Below are 9,441 nucleotides of genomic sequence, written 5' to 3'. Positions count from 1 at the left end.
CCCATTTTCAGGTGGCTACCAGGATGTGAATTGGTCTTACCGATGAAGACGTTGAGGGCGCTTGAAGATGGAGCGATGGATCTGACGTCACTTTCACCTCACGGGGGTCGGGCCAACCTTATGACAGCAATCAGGGCTCCGTTTCATAAAAATTGTCATCAGTGACAACTGCCACATTTCTGTGACAAATTTGCTCACAGCCATTCAGATGCAAGGATTTCAGTAGCTTGTCACAACTATGACAACTTGTCACTGATGACGTTCTATGAAACGGGCCCCAGGACTGTGCGTCATTCAACACCAAGTTCGGTTGCAACTGGAACGATCTCCACTGTGGGATTGATAACGAGTTCACCGTTGAGTCGTTCATCATGGATCGAGCGATAAAGTGCTTTTTAACTTCATATTCAAAATTATAATAGATTCTTCCAATTGAAGACATTATTGTACTACGTCATCATTTCGTTTACTTTTTATTGCACGCCTCTGAATCAGTAAGATAAAGGTCATTGTTTGATGCAAATATAAAGTCGTATTTTCATGTATGTAAAAGCTGCTGAAAGAAGTTCGTATACTAACAAGTACACTAAGATTTCTCTTTGTTATTACAATTTGTATTATGTGGTCCCCAGTATTCCCCAGTGGTCCCCCCCGCATTCCCTACAGCCTTTTGCAAAGGCGGCTCGCTATATTCAGCACACGCACAGCTCGCTCCCATCCGATCTCTGTGTGTGCGCGAGTCCAACGCCCGCCATATGCGAGTCCATCACTGTCCACTGCGAGCCGCCTTTGCAAAAGACTACATTCTCTACATAGATACAGGTTCGATTTCAAGGTTCCGTGTTCCTGTTGATTCTTTTACTCTTGAAACTTCTCGTGAGGTTCTGAAAACGGTGAAATGTTAATTTGTATACAAAAAGCTTATTATTGTGAGATGATACATCATTTTTGCGCTTCAAATATGAGAGTATTATTAATGCCAAAGAATGACATATCTCGCTTTCGATGTTAAGAGGCGGTGACAGAAAGCAGTCAAATTTCGATGAAGTATAGTGAAAATCACATGGTACAGTATGTTCCTGTGTTAACAATCGCCTATACCACATACCTGAGGGTTCTTATTCCATGATATTCATTAGAAGAGGCTTATCTATTGTTACAAGTTGTCATGCTGTAAAAGAGTGTATGACAATTCAATTATTATTGTGTGTATAGTTGTGAATACGGCTGGAATCAAGAGAGAATTGCACTAGTGTTGTATAATGTATAAACTTATAGTTACGTCGGAGATGAGAAGTGTATGACACAAAATGCAGTGACGTGTGTAGAAGTTAAAAGTTCACATTATTAGGAAAGATACTACCATGGTTACTCACACCGTACAGTTGCCGTAGGCAGGAAGTTTACAGACTGTAATATCCTGTTGAGGTCTGCGATCTAAAATTTGTCTGATAGACATACAGTAAACGTCACGATGCGCTAATGGTATATGTCGGTATAGGTAAATGATCTTCATTGATTAAGGCGTATCAAGAGAGTAACATCAGGCAAGTAACAGACACAGAATAGTTGATATATGAGTACATCAGTATCAATCATGATGAAAGTGTTTACACATACTAGTAGTCGAATCAACACGTGAGTGCATACTGCATCCATTCTCGTATAAATACTCTATCTATCCAATGTTTATCCCTATACATCATCTCTCTACACATCATTATCTAATCACATTAAAACGCATAGTCAGTTAGGATATGAACCCCTTGGTACATGGTACGTTGGATTATGGGCGCGTAAAGTAAATATTTCGAGGATTCGCACATTATCCGAGAAGAAGCCCGATGAGTGCGAGAATTGGACAAAACACTGATTGATACCTCGCTAACATAATTTCTGTGTTTGTGTAGCGTGCAAAAGCACTTTTTGCAATCCTAACACCTACCATGCAATCATCTCATGTCGTATTGAATTTCATACCTGGACCCACTCGGAATGGGAGTGGCCTAGTTATTGCAAAGGTTCACGAGCTATATCCCAGAGCAGTGTTGCAATCGTTGTTTCAAACCGTTGGGGTACTATCATCCGGTGAGGAGGAGACTGAACCTCGTTCTGACTATCTCGCTCTTTCGACTTCTGTTGGTCTGTATTACTATTTTTACTTATTTATTTATTTATTTATCTATTTATTTATTTACTTATTTATTCATCTATTCATTTATTTATTTATTTATTTATTCCTTTTTTTATACGTTAAACTATGAAGACTATTACTTCTTCTTCTTCTTGGTGTCGTCTTAATCGCTTGAAATAAAACTATATGATAGAAAGTTGGTTCACGTTTGTCTGCAAGTATGTTTTTTACTTTGCTTTTAAGACCATGTGAAGAAACATAAGTGTTGAAATGCGACAGTCAGTGCTTGTTTTGAATGCCTAGACCGGATAATGCTTTCTCTTCTTTTCTCTTGAAAATTCAACCTCTGAACAGTGGCAATATTATAGCTTTCTCCGGACGTCAGAGTTATAAGATCGGAGTGCATGTCGGCAAGTTGTCGATACTGAAATATAGTGCTGTCTGAAATCTAACTCTAACTAATGATTTCAGCAGAGATATACGAGCATTATCATGATAAGGACATATTAGACGAACTGATAGTAAGCAAATAATCAACGTTGGTGAAGGTGATGGGACAAACTATCACTTCGAGCGCGATCTGGAATTGTAAGCTATCTTTCGGAAGCGCAGCTGAGAAAAGATAGCTTACACATTCAGATCGCCGTAGAAGTGATAGTTTGTCTCATTGCCTGAAACTAAAACTTGATTATTTGCTTTATATTCCACATCTACACTGCATAAAGTCCGGTGTTAAATAGTGAACACCGAGCTGGTGTTAAATTTTCGGTGCTCATTTATGGCGTTAAATTAACACCTCCGGGTGTCATTTCCAAATATAAAACTGTTTTTGAAGAGTTTCTTAGTAACTGCACTTCTTGTTGATTTTTAATTTAAACAAGACGATCAAGAATTTCACATTAGAATACTAGATTTATGAAAAAATGTGAAAATAGATTTACACCACGGTAACACCAGCTGGTGTGGTCTCTTATTGAAGCTGGACGGGTGTTAAACCATTGATATTAACACCAATAAATATCAAATCAACACCATGTGGTGTCATTTTTGAATTAACACCAGTACAGTGTAAAAATATCACCAGGTACAGTGTCAAATTAACACCACGAAATGTCAGGTGAACACTTTTCAACACCATCACAGTGCATTTTCTACACCTGTGGGTGTGGTCCTTTATTAACACTTGATCGGTGTTAAATTTAACACCCATGGTGTTAAATCTAACACGGATGTTTTTGCAGTGTAGGGTCCTAGAAATTCCCATTTTATTCCACATCCGAAACTGTTTTAGCTGCCTTTAGGTATCCTTAGGGCTTAGGCTACGTGTGCTCGTAGATGACAAAACAATGAATTTGCTGCGCGCACCGCGCGGCACCGAAGTGAAAGTGCGTTGCACTGTGTACTATCAAGTGACCTAGGTCACATGATTGTCCACAGTGCAACGCACTTTTATTTCGCGCGTATGCATCTCGCGCTAGGACTGTGTGGAGTGTGTGGAGATCAGCGAAACAAAAAGGGACCATCAACATAGAGTTTAACGAACTTTTTTTCTCAGGTGATGTGATGGGCAAAACTACGCTTCATCACGTGATCAGCTCTTGACCAATCCTATTGCAACATTCTTAGTATGTGGAATATAATAACTATTATCGTCTCAAATTGTACGTGTTTCATTTTCTTACAGCCATGGCAAACTTGAAATCAGTCCTTTTCGGCGGTCTGGCCATTACTGCGGCTTTGCTGGTGACGCTTCCCCCGTCATCGGAGGCAAGCGCTTGTGGGTGCCCTCCGTTCTGGACCCCCTTTGGCGGTAATTGCTATCGGTGAGGCAATTTTTCACTGATATATGATCTCTTGCCATTTTTCTTCTAATCAGCATTATCATCAAAGAACCAATGAGCAAGGGGTATTTTGAGCAGGTGATCCCTGTTTTTCAAGGAGGAAATTTTTAGAAATGTCAGTCGTGTGGTAGTATAGTTAGATTTGAAATAGGTATAGGACCTACTTTCGAAACTATATAAATGGGGTGATGTTCGTTATTCCAAAGGTTCGGTAATCCAAAAATAAGAGGATCGTTATACCTAGTAACTGATCCGCCCGAAACCGCCCATAAGATTACTCCCTAAAACTCCCGAACCCCCCACCCCCGTCCGTTTTTTGTTTGTTTGTTTGTTTGTTTGTTTGTTGTTGTTTTTTTTGGGGGGGAGGGGTTTAAAGTTTCAGAGTTTACTGTTTTCATTGTTTTCATATTGCATAATGACGTAATTTGAAAGAGGTCAGAGGTCAATAAAAGTATGCCAGAATTATTCATGTGACATGCACCAGTCTCCTGATAAAGTCTAATAAAGTCAATAAAAGTATGCCAGAATTATTCATGTGACACACCAGTCACTTGATAAAGTCTTAGATAGGCTTTCAAATATACATAACTTATACTACACAAAAATAAACATGCAGTGCAGTAAAGTGATTTTTTTTCGCAGAATTTAGAAAGTTGTCAAAATGAGTGCAATACTGCTATACCTTCCAAGGAACAATAGGCCATTATGTACGGAATCTTCAGTCGCTTAAGGATTATTCCAAAGATTCGTAATGCCGAAACACACAACTTTCCTATACCCAGATGGTCGTTAATCCAAAAAGGAAATACAACTGAGTATATGAATATAAGAACGACCCAAGTCCAATTTTTGGCCAAATTCAGTTTGACATGGTAAATTGTAGCTTATGCATGGACTCATCTTATATGTAAATGATAAATCCTAATTACCCTCGGAAGTGCCTGAAATGAATGAGTTAAATCTTATATTAATGTAAGAATGAAGGACTTGGGTCATTCTTACATTCATATAATAGCGCCCTCTCTCATCCTTCTCCCATCTCTATAGCAGAATATCATGTATATGAATCAAAGAACGACCCAAGTCCATATGAATCAAAGAACGACCCAAGTCCACCACACAAAATGGCCTCTCCACAATTAATGTAAATGTTAATCGTCATAATAATATATGTTCTAATTTGTGTGTACAATGTTGCCTTCCAATCACAGTTAAATAGAATATTATTGGACAAATAAAAATGATATGAAGTTTTTTTTTAGTTTACTCGAAATGATCTTCTATGGACTTGGGTCGTTCTTATATTCATATACTCAACTGTAAGCTACATCGTTCATTGTTCCGAACATTAAAGTAGCGTTATTCCAAAGATTTGTTATTCCTAAGGTTCGTTATTCCGAAAATGAAATCGTTATTCTGAGAATTTGATAATCTGAAGATGAAATGGAGTTCGAATGACAAACTTTTCTTTATATTCAGATTAACGTACATTCGGAATGAAGTTCGAATGACAAACCTTTCTTTATATTCAGATTTACGGACATTCGGAATGTCGAACCTCATTTCATATTCGGAACTACAAGCCTTTGAAATGAAGAACTGTAAGACCCCGTTTACGGTGCGGGGCTGGGCCGCGGCTCGGCCGCAGCCGAGCCCGCCTTCATATCAGTGTAAATGCGTAAGAGGCCAAATGCGGGGTCTAAATTGGCCGCGCATTTGGCCACGCTCTGGAGGTGGTCTTTTCTCAGTGTAAACGCAAACTGGGCCAAATGCGCGGCCATTTTTAGTCTGGCTTCCAGACCGACCCTCTGCTCGTACTATTTCGCTATTCAGGATATTATCCTCCTCAACGTCGAAAACTAGTATAGTTTAAGGTGGTTTTGTCCTGCAAAGGATTTTTCCTTCGGCAAAGGCCTTTGCCCGAACGGCGACTTCGTCGCCACGGACTATACCCAATTGCGTTTGTTTACAAACAGAGCGCCACTACGACAAAATATTGAAAGGTATGAATTAAAAGACCGGGCCGAGCCTGGCAGTGTAAACCACTGTAAACGGACAAAATTGCGGGGCTCGGCCCCGCAATTGAGGCCGGGCTCGGCCGCGGCTCGGCCCAGCCCCGCACTGTAAACGGGGTCCAACATTAGCCGTCCGCACTTTGCAATTTTGGCCTTCTCTTTGACACCTGATCACAGTGTTCAAATGCATATTTTATAAACATTAAAGTAAGTTTGAAATGCGTTAGGAAGGTTATAGCCTACGGAAAATGCAGATTTTTTTAATTTTCTTTGATATAATAATATTATGTTCATTCTCAAGGATCAGTCTTCATACATGTAGTAACCATGGTCGCTGAAATGACGCGGTTTGGTCTGGATGGCCATGAAATCTTATACACATGTGGGCGTTAAATTGTGCAGGTTCGTTAATAACCATTGATATGGGAAGTGTGCACTGCCCTTGAAAATTGAACTTCCACTCAGAAAAGGCAGACACGCGATCGTGTCATCACAGAATGAACAACAGAACGAGAGAATCTATTTCAAGTTTATGTATATATAAAATATATTCCGTTTTGAACTCGGCCAATAGATCATACCCGCTTCCACGGGTTTGTACACAAATACCATACTGCCACATGAAACGTTGTCGCGGGGGGGGGGGGGGGGGGGGTGTATGAATAGGATTCGTCAACCGCAACTGACTTTCCTCATCTTATAGATGCGAAGAATACAGGTTCTTGTTATTGATTTGATTATACAAATTCCTATTACATTCCATTATTCTTCAGTCAAACCTTTGTCTTTATTTTATGTTGATATTAATAATGTTGATGTTAATGCGAAGCTCTAAAACGGTCATGGGTTTTCTCGCGCTTGTTTCTTTGATTTCTTCCCCCGAAATTTCTCCGTTCTTTTGTTTTCTAGCATCAAAAGCGCGAGTAGACTGTATGAAATTAAACGCCCCATCCTCGTTCCATGGCCCTGTTATTATGGTTGGACGAAATATTATCACTATTTTGATAAAACATATCACGACAATTCCAAATCCCATACCTCTCATAGTCGTGAAAGTGTGAGTCCAATCATGTCAATTGTCACGAAACATGTATATAACCAATAACTATCCTGTTTTTTTTTTTTAGGGCCTACTCTCACTCTGTAAACTGTATTTGAAATGTTTTTTTTCTTTTCTTTTCTTTGAATGTCATGGAGTAAATTTCCTCTTAAAATTGTTACAGATTCTTTACTTTCAAGAACGTGACCTGGGATGCTGCAGAGATGCACTGCCGTGGCTTCTCCGTGCCGTGTTCGGAAACGAGGACGTTGCTAAATCTGGGGCATCTGACTTCAATCCACTCCCAAGAAGAGCACGACTTCCTCACAGTACTCTATGAAACCACTCGAAACAAGAGAGTAAGTTTATTTGGGACGTCACTGTGATCTAGTGGATACGACTTTTGCCTTAGAAACGGAACTTATAAGTTCTTGGACGAAATGTCGTTTACCCACGATGGCATGATTCTTACGTCCCAGGTGTTGAAATGGGTACTAGTACCTGGCAAGACTGAGTTGATACGAAGGGCCCTCTGGATGGAAGAACAGCGATTATGCTGAAGAGGGCACCCTGTATAAAGAATAAGGCAATACTGTGAAAGTTATTAATGCTCGTCCATTAATAGATATCCTTATCTGTCCGCTCTCCTAAATTCTCCTCCATATACGCACTTAAATTGCTCCCAGTAAACATGGTAAAGGTTCTTTTCCAGGAACAGGTTCTCACACCATTTATGCGGGGTCCAACCAATACCTGTACAGTTTCTCACCACTGGGCTGAAGATTATGATATGTTTATATGAACGTGCATTCATATATAAAATAGCGGCAAAACAGTTCCGAGTCTCTAGCAATCTCCATAATTTGCAGGACACGGTGATGATATCATCGTGTCCTGCAAATTGAGGAGGTTGCTTAGAGATTCGGAACTGTTGTGAGCTCCATTGTCATGATTGTTGAGACGATATTAATGAGCTCCCCGTGGAGACGATATGAGCTCCTTCGTGGAGACATGGTATATTTAATATTCTTATTAATATCTGTAAGATTTACAATGTTTGTTTTATATTAGTGCTATCTTGGGCAAATTATTTGCATAGGGCCTCGATTTTTTTCTTTCTCTTCTTTCTTTCTTTAAAACAACAACAACAACAACTGTTTTGCCGCTATTCTATATATGAATATGCACGTTCATAAAAGAATATTATAACCCAGTTCGGGATTCCAGTTTGAGCATGAGCAGAAAAAGGTCATTTATTTTGTACTAAGAGCCAGGTTGGCTTTTAAATTCACTTAGATAAGCACCCGTGATGCAATGATTATTCATGCAATCCTTATAAATGGTGCCTGCCAGTACATCCAGCTGACAGCAAGCCTGGTTTTTGACAATGTTAAAAAGTTTTTTAATGTGTTCAAAACAGCACAATGAAAATGAGTGCTCCCCAAAGTGTTGCTTGGCGAACCATTCTGGTCACTTGATCTACGCAGGTTCACTTTTTTTTGAATACGAGTTCCATAAATTGCTATGTTGGGCAAACTGATGCATTATTTGAATCGAGTGACGTGCCCTCCAGCTGAGAAAAATGAAAGGTTATTTGTACCCATGTGCACATGAGCTATCTCCGAACTTTCTGATAGTCTTCGACGACTGCAGAATCCTGTATTAACAAATTATTAATAGTTAAGTCACGACCTGGGTTTTGCGTGTGCCCCTGTTTCGTTTATGTGTTCTTTAGTTTATGTGTTCTTTAGTTTATGTTTTCATGTTTGTTTTGTCGCTTGTCATGCATGTTTCAATCCAGTCTTTATCTTATCTCCTCTTCTTTAACAGGTCCCGCTCTGCATATGCAAGTGCATGTCAAATTTTATATAGGACATTTCATCCTCTGTTCTGTTTGTTATTATGACACAAATTAATAATTTTGCTTTTCAGTCTCTTAATGATGATGATTTCAGTAATCTTTTTAGAATTATCCCTCAAGATCAGAGAACCAGTAATCTTTCACATAGTTATGATAACCGTACGGCCAATACCATAAACTCTTCTTTTAATAGTCTGAATATGAATGAAGACAATATCTCTTATCAAAGTTCTGATTATATCACAATTAATCAATTTCAGTCATCAGAGAGTTTGAACAATAGTTTTGCATTGATGCATTTGAATATCAGAAGTTTGAATAGTAATTTTGATAATTTACAACTTTTATTAGATAATTCTACCCAGTCTTCATTTTCTGTTATCGGGCTTACTGAGACAAGGCTTACTCAAAGTTCCTCAAATTCTTTTGCGCTTCCTTGTTATGGTTTTATCACATAGAATCAATAAGGGAGGAGGAGGGGTCGCTTTTTATATTAAACACGGCCTGGATTATTTTGTTAATACTGAACTCAACTCTATGAATGATATCAT

Source organism: Diadema antillarum, unplaced genomic scaffold, assembly GCF_040938485.1.
Source record: "Diadema antillarum isolate AM-2024a unplaced genomic scaffold, OU_Dant_1.0 seq00001098_RagTag, whole genome shotgun sequence".
Taxonomy (NCBI): Eukaryota; Metazoa; Echinodermata; class Echinoidea; order Diadematoida; family Diadematidae; genus Diadema; species Diadema antillarum.
The sequence above is the reverse complement of the archived record's forward strand: the minus strand, read 5'-3'. Positions refer to the sequence as shown.